General features: G+C 36.1%; 1 protein-coding gene across 2 annotated transcripts in view; it reads right to left on the reverse strand.

Moving 5' to 3' along the window:
* The window catches only part of ATP8B (ATPase phospholipid transporting 8B), a 123,667-nt gene that overhangs the window by 82,217 nt on the left and 26,020 nt on the right, over positions 1 to 15,430 (reverse strand). The window contains exon 1 of one of the 2 annotated variants that reach the window (XM_011152159.3): positions 1,365 to 2,226. The exons of the other annotated variant lie outside the window; for it this stretch is intronic. The gene's annotated coding sequence lies outside the window, so the exon portion shown is untranslated. Of the gene's footprint in view, positions 1 to 1,364; positions 2,227 to 15,430 lie in introns of those variants that run through there. 2 annotated transcript variants of the gene reach the window in all.

The raw sequence follows: 15,430 nt of genomic DNA on the forward strand, positions 1-15,430 counted from the left end.
TTCCGAAAATTCAAAGACCGTATAATTTTGTGTAAAAAGTGTATCTTGAAATTTTTTTCTAAAACAAATAAGTTGGAAGAGATTCCTGTTGTATAATTTAACTGAACAAACCTCGAAATGCTAATCATTCAAAATCTGAACCTATCTAATCCAACCTAACCTAACCTAACTTACCCTACCCTATCTACTTCACCCAAGTTCGAGATTACTTCATATATGTATATATATATTCTTCTCTCAATTAAATCTAGGATCTTCTGATTCACCAAAAATCTTTTACTATACTGGAATATCTAATATAATCTTCTCTGTTATCTAAATGAGATCTATTTACAAAGTTTGAGCTAAATCGGAGCATGGACATTTTCGAAACAAGTCAAATGAGTAGCGTATATGTATAAATCTGCTTAATTTTTAAATCGCTAAAAATTCTTCTGAAATAATTTATTATCTAAAAAGAACTTATTTACAAAGATCGAGCTAAATCAGAGCATGACTGTTTTCGGAACAAATTATGAATAATAACCATTAAAAAAAGTTGCTTAATTTTTGAATCGCTAAAAATCCTTCCGATATAATTCTTTATTGCCCAAAAAGAACTTATTTACAAAGATCGAGCTAAATCGAAGCACGACTATTTTCGGAATAAATTATGAGTAAGCATTAAGAAAATTACTTAATTTTTGAGTCGCCAGATATCCTTCTTTATTATCTAAAAAAAAACCTATATTTACAAAGTTCGAACTAGATCGGAACATGACTATTTTCAGAACAGCAACCAAATTATGAATAACCGTTGAGGAAAATTGAGTTGCCAAAAATTTTCCTAATATGCATCTTTATCGTTTAACAGGAACCTATTTATAAAATATGAGCTAGATCAGAGCATGACCGTTTTCGGAACAACAGCCAGGTTATGAATAACCGTTAAAAATGTTGCTTAACTTTGAGTCCCCAAAAATCCTTTGTCACCTAAAAGAAATCTGTTTATAAAGTTTGAACCAAATCGGAGCACGACTGTTTTCGGAACAGCCAAATTTTGAATGACCATTAAAAATTTGCTCAACTGTTAAGTTGCCAAAAAAGTCCTTTACCTAAAAGGAAGGAAAAGGAACAACGGCCAAATTATGAATAGCCATTAAGAGAAAAAAGGGTAGCTTAACTTTCAAGTTTTGCTTAAAGTTTCGATCTAAGTCGGAGCGTGAACGTTTTTCGGGAGAACAACTTCGAGAGATTGTGAACGTTGCAAGTCGCAAGACGGACGTTAACGCACATCGTCCTCGTGATCGCTCTTGTACGCGACTGTTTCCCGAGCAGAATCCCTAAAGCGACCGCGACCGCGATCGAAATGAAGAGATGCTCACCTTGAAGATGGCTCTTCGTCGTCATATCTTAGCATAGTAAGACTTTCATTCAGCAGGTGCGTGTTCGCACCTCGTCGGTCGGAAGAAACTCGCCCTTCGCGCGCTTCCCCGCGCTCGCACTCGTGGCAAAGTCGGTCGATCGGTCATTCAGTCAAGTCAATTAGCCGGTCAACAATCAATCGGCGACGTTCCCGGCCGACCGGCCCTCCTGTCGTCCGCGTCATCGCCACGGCATCGCGTCATATCGTGAAATTCCCAGCGGAAACTTTTCCTCCGTGGTTGAACGTTCTCCTCTTCCTCCCCCTCCCCCTCCTCCTCCTCCTCTCGGCACTCGGCCGTGCTGCTGACTCTGGCTCGCTTCGCAGTATTTTTTCCTCGAGCGAACCTCCGCGCGAATTTGCGGCACTTCCAGCGTGCACTTGAGCGGTGACTTGATTGAACCGGCCCGGCGGGGTCAGGGTCACGCAGGGCAGGAAAGTCTCCTTCGATCGGAACGATCGACGGTGCGCGCGAGAAGCGCTCGATCGGAGAGGAATGAGTCGCCCGTTTGGCGCGTCTCTCTGCGGCGGTGCACGCTCGTCGCCGGATTTATTTGCCGCGCGAGCGACCGGGGGAACCAGCCGAAAGTGGCCCGCCCGCGTCACCGGTTATCGATACGATACGAAAAGGTTCACCGACACCGTGCCCGACGGCAGACGCGTCGTACGGAAAAAGCTCGCGACCTTGCGGCGCGCCGCGTGACCGTTCGATTAGAAGAAAAAGCGCGGCGCAACAGCTTTGAGCGCCGCTCAATCGAAAGAGCTGCTGTTTTGGGGGTGCCTCTCTCTCTCTCTCTTTCTCCTTGGAGTTCTCTCTTCACCTGCCCCTCTCCCGCTCTCTCTCTCTCTCTCTCTCTCTCTCTCTCTCTCTCTCTCTCTCTCTCTCTCTCTCTCTCTCTCTCTCTCTCTATCGTCCCAAATATGAATCTCGGGATACAAATCCAACGGTGGTCAGCCAGCAGGTCGCTCGTCGCGTAAAATCCCCGCGCGCGGCTGCTCGCGCGCGCACGCGATCAGCCGACGCGGAAAATGGAGGCGCGTCGACTTGAAATCCGAGTTTCGGCGTATCCTCGCGGAGTGGCTAAGGCACTTGGACACCGATCGCTCGTGTCTCACTATTCCTTACATCCGGTCACACACGTAATAGGCACGGCGAGACCGACGTCGGCGAACGGACGGACGGACGGACGGCTCGACGACTCGACTGCTCGCTCTTGGCACCGCGCGCGCGCGACGTAAGCCCAGCCGCTCGAGAGCGCGCGCCGTGCTAGACTGACAGCCAATTCGAGTGACCGACGAGAAGCCGTGAGAGCGCGACGGCGCGCGGCGCGTGTCTTCGCGGTAGGGGAACGACGGGCGATTAGACAAGAGGTACGATTAGAAGTTGACATTGTGTTTTTTACACACTCGTACACACATATTTCTGCACTTCTGCACGTAATTTGCCGTCGCGAGTTTTTACCGCGCGCGGGCTGAAGCGAGGAGGGAGGTGTGCGGCGGAACACGCTGGGTTAATTTGTTGCTTCATTTGACATTAGTTGACATTTGACAAATCAGTTGACATTTGACGCGCAAATCTACAGGATGTTTAAAAAAATAAGGTTCGGGACTTTAGGGACAGGTAATACCAAATGGAGGAAAAATGTCCAGATAAATCTGTCGGAAAATTAATGTCGTAGGAGTTATGAACAATTATTCATATCTCAGTCAAAGCAAATGATTTGCTCGCTTCTGGTGTGTATGGTCGTGTGTGAAATGCATCTCTACCATCGGAGTAATATCATTCTTACTCATACTTTGTGATAGTTGTGACTATTTGCTATTCACGAAGATACGTGACTAATAATTGCTTGATGAAACGCGCATATATGCAGTACTGGACAAAATAAATTATCCATCTTTCGACAAATTAAATTTGTTAATATAACTATTGTTTTAACAGGTAAATGGATTATTAGATATAGGAAAATCAAGGCATTTCAAAGTATTTAAATAAAGAATATATAAAATTATATAAAAATTATAAAATATATAAAAATATATTGTATTCGATTTCTTTTGTTAAACATTCATTATTCAATATTGCTGCATTTTGCTCTTACCAAATAAATCATACATTCATTCACTGTCAATATTTACATTTCGTTGTTCTTATATTGTTCGTCATTCTACTGTTTGTTTACATTGTATCTACGATTAGAATTTATGCGTTTCGGGCCAATAAGAGTTGCGACGTCACAAACAAAACAAAAACGACGTCACGAAAGCAAAGAAAGGAGTCTAAAAGTCAGCGATATTGGCTCAAACTGCAAAAACCTTTAGAACCTAACGGATTATCTTGTATGTCACAGTAGTAATTGTAAGACAGTATTTTTTAACCAAAAAATGATGGGAATATGGCAAAAATGAATCAAAAAGGTCCAAATATTGGCTACTTAAGGTAATAAATGGACAGACTTAACCCATTGAATTTTAATGCTTAGACTACGTGAGATACTATCAAAATAACGTATATAAAGGAAAAAGAATAATATGAAAGTCATGCAAAAGTTCAAGAAAGAGCGATTGTTTAAAAAAAATGAGGAAGAACAATATATTCTTGAGGCCAAATAGAGTAAAAAAGTCTAGTACCATTTTTTCTTTCGACAAACAGTTAGCGAAATATCGTAAATATTGAAAAAGTCATCAAGTTTTCCTTAAATATCTCAAAACGTGTTAGATAAATAGAAAAATGTTTCATATAAAAGTTGTTCAAATTAATTAGTAGAAAAAGATGATATAATAAAAAATGGGGGTTTCTGTTTAAAAAAAAATAAGTTGACCTTGACCTGACCTTGGCAACGCCATTCAAGGTGAAACTGATAAGATCAGTAAATACATCGTTTTGAGCCTTATAACTTTTGTCTGAAACACTTTTCTGTAAAACAAATATCTTTCGAGATTTTTAAGGATTTCCATACTAATAATAATAAGGATTTTCCTCATCTTGTATATGTGTAATAAAGACAAAAATTATACAATTGAAAAATTTTAACATTGTTATATTAATTTTTATTATAACTTCCCTTAGGAAAAAAAGAATTATGACGTAAGAAACAAACTTCTACCTATCTTTAATAATCACCAGTTACCTTCAATAATCAATAACAAAGTATTCAAATAAAAACGACTGCAAATGCTAAATAGCAATAAGGTTACTCGTGCAGAATGGTGTCTCAGGGAAATCAAAGCCAGGTCACTGAAAGTAAAAAGATGTTGAAAGATCATTCTTAACATACGTACTAACGACACCGATGACATTTCACAAATGCCAATCCGCGACATTTCGCCCGGCTTTGTCCCAAATATTACAGTATGTCAATATATTAAAGCTCGCATGAATCAACATAAAGTGTGCGTTTCGCGATCCCTCGGGTGTTATGGAGCACTTAGCGATATCGACGAGATATCCGCTAACCGCTGTCCAGTAACAAACGTCCGATCTCACGAAACGACAATTCAGGAGCTCTCTATGTATGTACCTTTATTCATTTCGGCTTTTCACCAAGAAGAGTTCCAACTTGATTTACAATTTCCTTTAACCTCTTCGGTACGATCGTTGACTCTGGTCGACAGCCATTAAATCCGTATCTACGACCGATCGTCGACTTTAGTCGCCAAGTGCATAACTATAACATCCATTACAACATTGTTGTAACACTTACATCTGTTACATTTGTTATGAACAATGTAACGTTGATACCAAGCATTACTTTTAAATTTAATATTTCACTCCCCTTTATGTTTATTTGTTTATATTTACTATGTTTGTGTTTATATTTATATTTCCATAGTTTATGTAGTTATGTTTCCATGTTTATCATAGGTACATCAATAATATAATTTATTAATTTTTTAATCGACCAAATTATACACATTGGCAATATCTTGTTATGTAACATACATAGAATATTTAAAATAGAAAGCTTTAAGAACAGATAGTACACAATGGAGGTACACAACGAATAGTATAAAATGGAGGAAAAAATAAACATGGGTTGAAAAATTAATGTTGTCGAAATTATGAATAATTATTTATTTTAATTAAAGCAAGTGACTTACTTGCTTCTGGTGCTTTTGTATTTTCTAATATAATTTGTCTATGTCAGGGTTTCCCAACCTTTTTTGTTTCTCGTACCCCTAAAAATTTATTAATAAACCTTTACACCCCTTAAAAAAATTATTCGTATGTTTTATGGTAAAAGCTAATTGTTAGGGTTTTAATGAAGTTAATTTATAATAATTTATTATTACATAGTATTGTTTTGTTAGAAATTAATTATCATTTTAATATTATAAAATTATTATCCACGGTACTAAGCTTCGCATAGTGATAAGTAATGAATACATATGTATAGATAAAAATATATAATATTAAAAAATATATAATTTTAATAATATTTTTTTTTAATTTGATGGTAAAAATGCCGGATTATTTCAGAATTCATCTTGATCATTATTAATTACAATCAATTTTGGTCGTACCCCAGGTTGGGAATCCCTGATCTATGTATGTCATTTATCCGTGAAGAGAATGTCATGTTTTAAAAGAATCTGTAAAAAAGTGTTTTTTCGCTCTTGCTCGAAATGTAAACAAACATCCATTTTCCTCCCATTTCTACACACGCTTCACCAAGCAATTATTACGTCACGTATCCTTGTGAATGGCGAACAGTTGCAGAGAGCTATCACAAAGTTTTTACAGTACGGTAAGAATGCTTTAATTAAAATAAATAACTGTTTATAACTCCGACAATATTAACTTTTTTTTTCGATCTTTCTTCGATTTAACTTTTCGAAGTTTATTAGGACTTTTTTCCTCCACTTTGTGGATTCTATACACCTTTAAGTCCTGAACCCTTTTTTCTGTACTCATCCTGTATTCGAAAGTATCTCGCGTTGCGCTTGCACTCGGCCGTCAAGTATACTATGCGGCGAAAAAGCGAAAAGCGTATCGAAGAGATTGACCCATCCATACTTTATTTTCCTCCGCGCTTTTCATACATCACATATTTTATTCCTCTTACATTTTACTTTCAACTCTAATTCTAATTCTGATTCTAATTCTAACCTAATTCTAATCTAATCACAGCTGTTCTTTCTTATTTCCCTCAACCTCTTCTCTTTTTCTCTCCACAGTTTTCTAAAGATATTTCCTAACTTCATCTAGCTCTTCATCCCAAATTCTTCTTCATCTCTTTCTCCTATCACTTTCTAATTAAACCATCCCTTCGCTATATTCTTCTACATAATACTACATATCTTATGTATAGGGTGTCTAAGAAATTTTGGACCAAGCAATTTGCAGGTACGGTAGAACAGGTAAAATTGAACAATGAAGTCATATAAAATTTTTCAAAAATCGCAATAGTTGTTGAGTTATTAATTTAAACGTCTGAGCCAATGAGCACACGGGAAATGGTAGGCCGGATTCAAGAAGTATACATACAAAAGGATATATGCAGATCGCAAGATACGGTGATCATCTTTTGTTTATGATCGTCATCTACGACAATGATCCGACGGACACATCTTCAGTCGCGTGAAATTATTTAATACGCGTCGTGTTCCTCCATGTGACAAAAAATGAAATTTACTCCAAAAGAGTATACCGATATGAACCTCTTTGAAGCTGGCAGGACCAAATTAGCAGAATCGAAACGCACCTATCAAATTTTTTAGTATTTATTTTGTGCTAATTTGTGCTATTAATAAAAATTTTGTACCTCGTGCCATTTTGAAAAAAATCATGGCGTTGCTACCTTCATATGAAGTCAGCAGGCTCACAGCAAAAAATAATTAAAAAATAAAAACAAGTACATAAATAGCAAGAGCATAATTTGTGCTTATAATTTGTTCCATAAAAGAAAATTTGATATTTTGAAAAAAAGTGGCACTTTACTCTTGAGAGTAAACTGGGTCTGTGATGGTTTTTGTAGAGATGCCGCGGGTGCAAAATCTGCAATTACACATTTTAGTAGCACAAAATAAGTGGTATCTATTGCAAAAGTCGGGACTCGATTCTGCTCATTACAAGTAGTACTTTACTTGAGCGTGAGCTGGGTCTGTGATGGTTTCTGAAGAAATGCCGCGGGTACAAAATCTGTAAAGTGCCACTTGTGATGAGCAAAATCGAGTCGCGACTTTTGCAATAGATACCGCTTATTTTGTGCTACTAAAATATATGATTGCAGATATAATTGCCCAATATGGCGACTTGAAAGGATTTTAGTTGACAAATCTGTACAAGAATTATTATTCTTTGCATTTTTGGAGTCGCTGAGTTCTAAATCACTTGGTACTTCGATAGATTCCATCATTTGCTCGTATAAAAACAATTTTATCTAACAATTTCATCCAATAATTTTCACTTAGGAATTATTATCAATAGAACCTTGTTAGATACGAAGACGAATATTACGATAAATATACAAAACGTATACAGAAATAAGACTGCCAATGCTGATAGGTCAATGTCGGATTTGTATTGTAACACAATCGTCCAAAGTCATAAAAATTATGTGTGAAATGAACATATGTTTCCAAAAAATACGATGCTTATGATATACGGATAATTGTTACTTAGGAATAAATATAAATACTTATTTCACTGAGAAGATCGAATTTCTAGATCAATTCTAATAGCAAATTCGTATTTAGCACATCCAAATTTATATAGAAACATTCCTTTGCAAAGAAAAATCATCATTTGTCGGAATAATAATAAATAAATTATTTATAGCAAAACATTCGACAAATTTTCGAACTATCTGCACATATGTTACAAATTCAAAACTATGAATGTAAAGAGAAAAACGTTGAAGATTGTCGAATTCCAACGCTATTCCACAACTTTTATGTTTTTCTTCAATATTTTGTTTATATCACAAAAATACTAATATAATAAAAATTTATAATAAATTTATAATAAAATTTAGCGAATTCGTAATCAGCGACTTCAAAATGATAAATATAATATAGAAAACTGCTTCTTTGTAGAAAAACAATATTTAGAATATCAGCGCAATTCTATAAATTTTCGAAATTTAGCTTCAATATTTTATTGATAACAAAAAAAATACTTTATTTTACCCAAATCTGATAGCGAACTAATCAGCGACCTCAAAAACATAAATTTAGGTGAAAAAACAGTATGTTTATAGGGGACTTTTTTTCAGAAACAAATTTATTCTGAAAAACGCTTTTTTCATCTTAATTTGTTTATAACAACAAAAATATAAAGAATATTGATGAAATCAATAAATATTTATCATAATTAAAAGTATTCAAATTGTGGATGAGCAAAAAAGAATCATTAAAATTGATGAATTTTATGAAATATAATCGAAAAATGAAGGAAATATAAGCGGGACACATGTGTGACGCAAAGAGTTAAGCGAAACTGTTCTCGCCAATGACGAGCTGAAAGGCTCGAATAACTCGAGCGACTGAATCCGCCTCGTCGAAACTCACCACGGCCTCCTTCCGGGCCGGTCGGGCAGAGCATATTAATTTCACTAATTGCGCATTAAATATCCGCGCGCCCGCCGTATGTTGTTTCCTCGAGGCGCTTCCGCGCCGACTCGACATGATCAAGTCCCCACGGGATCGTTATCCCGCGCGATATTTATGAATAATTAGCACACGCGTCCGCCGCTCGAATACTTACGAATGTAATTTAAGCGTCGCAGGAGGAGAGAGAGAGAGAGGAGAAGGAGGAAGAGAATGCGGGGGAAGTCGCGTGACCGGGCGGCTAATGAAAACCGCGGCGAAATGTGCCGCCGTCAGCGCGGCTTTCTCGCTCGCGACGACACATATCTGCCTTTGGCGCTCGTGTCAGAAGAAGAGAGGCGCGTCGAGCTCGCCAGGACGATGATACATCAACCAGCACTGACATAGCTCCGTTTGTTCGTCCGGCCGAGGAGCCGGACTATGCCGGGCTGATTTAATTGAGCCGCGCGTCGCTCAGCGAATTAAGATTCGCGCGATTTCGCATTCATTCCGCACAAAAGAGGAGACAAGGAAAGGACGCGTCTCGCCGAGACGCGTTGCGAGCGAGGTGGAGGTGAACGCACACACGCGACCTCCCGGAGGTCGGAACGCGTCGTGAGAAATGAAACCCCCCGAGGGGGGTGCGTCGTTAATATCGTGCGACGTGACGGTTCGTCAGGAGAATTTCGGCCTCGCAGAACCCCCCTCCCCAGCCCCTCCAACACCACCTCTCCCCTGCCCTTCACCTGGGCGGCGCCTTTTTCGGCATGTATTCCCACAGCGCGTTAATTCAGGCAAATTCGGCGGGCCGACACTTTCGGGTCGACGAAAGCGCAAGTCAGTCTCGCGTTATTACGTGGCCGGACGACGTAAAGTGAGACGTCGTGTGGCGCGACGAGGAAAGCTGGATGAGCCGCCATCGAGCGTATCGACGAGCAGCCTGTTAATCGCGCGGATGGTGCGATGAACGATGGTCGATAAATTCGAGCACTTTTATTGTGCGGAACATGCGCGGAAGAGCGGGAATTAACCCTTTCACTGCTGAATTAACTTCCCTTGAGAAAATTATTAAAATATTTGGTAGCCCTACGTTTTTTTGGGTCGCCGATTACGAATCTAAAGTCAAATTTGCAAAATTCAACATGGCGGACTCAATATGGCGATCATGATGTACAAAATTAATGAAAATTCCAATTATTATTAAATAATGACCAGATCGTAATAAGAACATATGATTCTAGACGATGGAACTCGATCGAGCTGGAAAAAGTTTATGTGGGAAAATGTGCAATACTGCATGCATTTATGCTTATTAAAGATTAAATATTCATTTTTGAGTAAAATAATATTGATAGTATGGATAAGAGATGGAGATACAGAATGAAAAAACTAGGAAAATAGAGCTAAAAAGTGCAAAAAAATCAAATTTCGGCCGCTTTTGTAGAAATGTTTGTTTATAAAAGAAAATCTAACCTGCAAAGAAATATTGAAAAAAATATATGTTTTTGTACAACATGAGAAAAATATTTAGTGAAAATTTCAGACCTCTACATTCAATACTCTCCGAAGAATCGATTTTTCCCTAAAAAAAGCATTTTTTCAACTTTGATTTGTTATAAATGATCACAAATGAAGAATTGGATATAAAAATCTATTGGAGTATGTTGAACAACTATTCAGTTATCTGGAAAACTCAAAACCCCGATTAGTTCTTCAAGATTATGTGATTTACAATGCAGAATTGAATCAAGGAAAGGTGGGAAGTATATTTCCCACTAGCAGTGAAAGGGTTAACGTCCGACGTGTGTCCGCGAGGTCTACACTCCCGCGCGATTTTTAGGATTTTCCATTACTTGTCGTCGGCGCACTGTGTCGCGTTTGGCGCATTGTAGCGGCTCGGGTCAATCGATGCGATACACGCAAAGTGTAACGAGTCGATCAATCAGCCCGCTTGCGGCCACGTGCAGGCGATACAATGCGGCGAAGCGTCGTCGCGAAATGAGGGAGAGTCGCCGATATTATATGTCGGCTCCTGAATTGCATCATCTTTATATTTCATAGAATCCGAAACGGCCCAGCGCCATCCGCATATCATACGAGGCTCATCTATCACTACAAAGTTAAATACCAGGGAGTGAGTGTTCATGCACGGAAGCGTCTTGTTGAAAAAAACAAGTAAAGGTTTTTTTAATTTTAGTTTTACCCACTTTTACGTGAAGCGTTTCAACAGGAAGAAAGCTTCAACAGGTGCGTTAATTCAGCTGCTTGTCATTTTTATACTACATTAAAATTGATACATATTTGCATGGCATAATTTGGACTGCTACAATTTGGAAAACACGACTAGTCTCTTGAATCGTACCACCTATTGATTACTTGTATTCAGGGTTAAGAGTTACTTTGTAAAAATATCTAATCACAATTACAGTTTTTTTCACTGAAAAAGTAACTAGTTACAGTCACAAGTTACTGACATTCAAAAATAATATGTTAGAGTTATAATTATTTAGAAAGTAACGAGTCGTTACTTTTCAGTTAATTTTTTACAATAATTGTGCTATCATTTTAAATTTCGTAATTGTGCAAATTCGTTCAATTTTATACAAAAATAGTTTGTTGATTATTATATTCCTCATATTGTATATAATTTTTAGAAATTAGATTCATTAATTTAAATAAGCAATTCATATTTATTCTTTAAGACTATTAATAACAACTGGGCAGAGAAATGCCCAGTTGTTCTCGTTTCCAAGTTTTTGCTGCAACTCGAATATTTCTGCATAATTCTGCAAATATTTCTGAAACCATGCAGCGCACTTCACGCTGAACGCAGATTATGTTAACAAATAAAGACTAGTGACGCGCGACGGAAACGTCCAACAGACGTATAATTTTTTCGAAAGAAATATAGGTTGCGTTCGGAGAGAAGATTACCAGCGCTATTGCGTCATTTTATCCTTGTTTTACATCTAATGAACGATAAAAATAGATGACGCAATAGCGCACGTTTTCCAAATGCAGCTAGAATAACTTTATGCTTATTAGATATCAAACATCGCACATTATCCTGCCAGTCTGGCAGAAACTTCAGTTTCAAATATATGAAGTAACTATTAAATTAGTTACTAGTTATCAAACAAAATATAACTAAGTTAAGTTACAGTTATAGATGGAAAAATAGGAACAAAGTTAAATTATAGTTAAAAAAATAACTATAACTTCGTTACAAATAACGAGTTACTTCCCAGTCCCTGCCTGTATTATAACGGTACAATTTTCCAAGGAATTTTCAAGGAAAACTACATGTGCGACTATTGTTTTTAAAGTCTATAGAAAGCAGTTTATTTTTTTCTTTAGTGTTACAAAAAATATCTACTTTTTGTTTTAATTGAAAAACAAATTTTTGTTTAACGGTCGTTTACTTAAGTTAATTAAGTTTTTAAGAACGAAAATATATTTTACTTCTATAACTTCAATTTCGAGGATGTTCGGCGTAATGAAATTATGCAATTTTTAGTGGTTAAAGAATGATTTTATGAATATAAAAGAGTCAACTTTCATATAAACTTTGTATAAAAATGGATAATTTTAATAATTATTCCAATAAATAATATTATTGTTTGTTTTAATTAAAAAAATCTTTTTAGTTTTTCATACAAAAGTTGTGATATTTTAATTAATTCTTAGTTAAGTTCTCAAATAATATTTCATTCTTGTAATTTTAACGTTTATTTTTTAATTAATTAATTTTTCAGCCCTTTATAAAAACCGTAATTTCAATTAAATATATATTTATCTAAATTGCTTATATTTTATTCTTACTTTCTTACAGTTTTTAAATTAATTACATCGGTATAATAAAGGAAATGTGAAACAATTTGGGAAACCGCATGGTACAATTTAGATAACCAGTTGCCAGAATTGTACCACGTGCAAAGGTTTTACAAAAGACGTATCTGCAGCAGATATTGTAGTACGAAAAATCTAAAAAAATTACAGAATATCACAAACAGATACAAACAAGGATAACTTTCCATCAGTTTTTATCTCGCTTTTATTAAGTATTTGCAAATTATAAAGAAAAATGGAAAACTGATCCAATATAGACAACCTTCCCCTGCGGCTCGAATGCGAGAGTGTCGATCTCCCGTGCGCCAACTTCCGTCTCGGACGCGCGAAATGCGAATCTAAAAATAACCACTCGAGCGCTACGGAGACGCGTGAAATCGATGCTGCCGGAATATTACGAAAATCCCGACAACTCGCTGCGACGAACAAAATTACGCCCCGATACACTCTCATTGCGCGGTACGGTTCCATTAATATAATTAACGTGCCAAGTAAAATGTCGCGCACGCTTGTGAATAAATTACACTCCCCGCGCATTACCGCGCGGCAATATCGCGGCCATCCGGTAACAATGGCAGACGCGAGCGTTGAATATTGAATGTGTTGAGGTAGATTATTTTCAATCAATCGTTGCTACAACTTTTTGCATGTAGATTGTACCGATTTGAATTATATCAATTATTTCGTAGAGACAATTCGGCATAAAGAGAAAAATATGGAATGATACCAACGAGTCTACTTTTTGCGTGTTAAATGTTTAAATATATGTGCTTGAACGAGATATTATAAAAATGTTCCCGTTATACGATAACTCTTATTTTTCTCGCACATGTAACTCTTATCAAATGTGGATTTAATACTGTGATATAAATTATTCTTATAATTTATCTGCGTTCTTCACTTTGCAACTAGACTTGATATGCAGAATTATGTGAGTTCTTATCATATCCTGGAAAAAAAAAGGAAACTTTCGACTGTCAATCATTGTACTTTCATATCTTATCCATTCATGGGATTTCTTAGTAACGTCAGTGATTAAGAGTAACCTTATTTTTTGCCGCGATGGTAAATATGCATAAAAGATAACGCCTCACCGGTATTTTCATTTTAAAATACGCTACAAAAGGTAAAATTCTGAGTATTTTTTATGATACATTTATATGGAGGTCGCTTGTAATTTCCGAGATACTCGATTTTAAAATATTAGAAAAAATAAAGTTTGTGAGAGGGTATCTCCAATAAACACTTTGACACTTTTCTTATTAATTTATATCTCATTAAATTCTTACAACAATCTTTCGCTCCTTACTGAATTCATGAGTCTGCCATATATTAAAAATAAAAATAAAAAATAAATAAAGACCCCTGTACAAGGTTGAATTTAAATGAGCTTAAATCTTGCACAAGAATCTTTGCTTAGTTTTACAATATTTTCATTTTTGTTATATGGTAGATTCATGAATTTAGTAAGGTGGAAAATTTTAACAAGAATTTAATAAAATATATAAACTATTTCTAGTTAGAAAACACTAAATAGATTAGTATGACATGTACAAATCTCACTGTTTCTACAGCAGTTTGTGATACATAAAAAAAAGCATTAAAATTATCAAACTCAAATTTATTATATCTTCTAAATCAACGTCGTCTTCCACTTGATTTTTACGGGAAAGTACACAGAGTATTTTCTCCGCAACGTATCTAACTGGCAACATTGGTGAGATGTTGAAATCTCTTTTGATAATAACTTTTGAATGAACAATGAACAACGGCTGAAATTTCTCGAATGTTACTCAGGAGGATGTCCTTAATAATGTAGGTAACACGGAAGATATGTTTCCTAAAATCCATTTTTACTCTATTATTTCAAACTCTCTATAACGAAATTTCTTTTCGTGAATATAAAAAAATTATGTAACATAAAAACAGCAAGTGCTAACCTCCAAATATAAATTAATTAATAAATAACTTCAATGGTCATTATTATTATATTAATAATAATTCAAGCAGATATAAATTAACAATTAATTTACAATTTTCAATGATTTTATTCCAAAGAAAAAGAAACGATTTGTAACTTAGAAGTTACAATGGGATACAATATTCGTATATGCATGTTTAATAATAATTTAAATTAAGGATATCGATATACAAGGTGTCCCATTTTTAAGTTTCCACTAAAATATTTCTTCAAGAAAGCATTCAAGAAAAAAATATTTTTGACAAAAGTTGTTTGGTTTGAAGGGAGGCATAAGCAACGATATCATTTTGTTTACAGATGACGTCACTTTCAAGATATTACTCTACTAATCATCACTTTTCATAAATGGAAACCGCAATATTTTGTTATATCATCTTTTTCCACCACTTAATTTGACCAACTTTTGTCTGAAACATTTGTTTATTTGCCTACAATTTTCTGAGATATTTCAGGAAAACTTGGTAATTTTTTTCAACATTTAGCTTACGAAGCCAAATATCTCGGAAACTACAAGCGACCCCATATAGATGTATTTAAAAAAAATAATTGAGGATCTCACCCTTTGTAGCATATCTTAAAATGGAAAATATCGGTGAGATTAGCTTTCGTGTGAGTCCTGCTTAACGTATTGCGTACTCGCAGCGGTAATCCGGTCGAGACGAATTACC

The sequence above is a fragment of the Harpegnathos saltator genome, unplaced genomic scaffold (assembly GCF_003227715.2).
Source record: "Harpegnathos saltator strain DR-91 unplaced genomic scaffold, Hsal_v8.6 scaffold462, whole genome shotgun sequence".
In the NCBI taxonomy this organism is placed as follows: domain Eukaryota; kingdom Metazoa; phylum Arthropoda; class Insecta; order Hymenoptera; family Formicidae; genus Harpegnathos; species Harpegnathos saltator.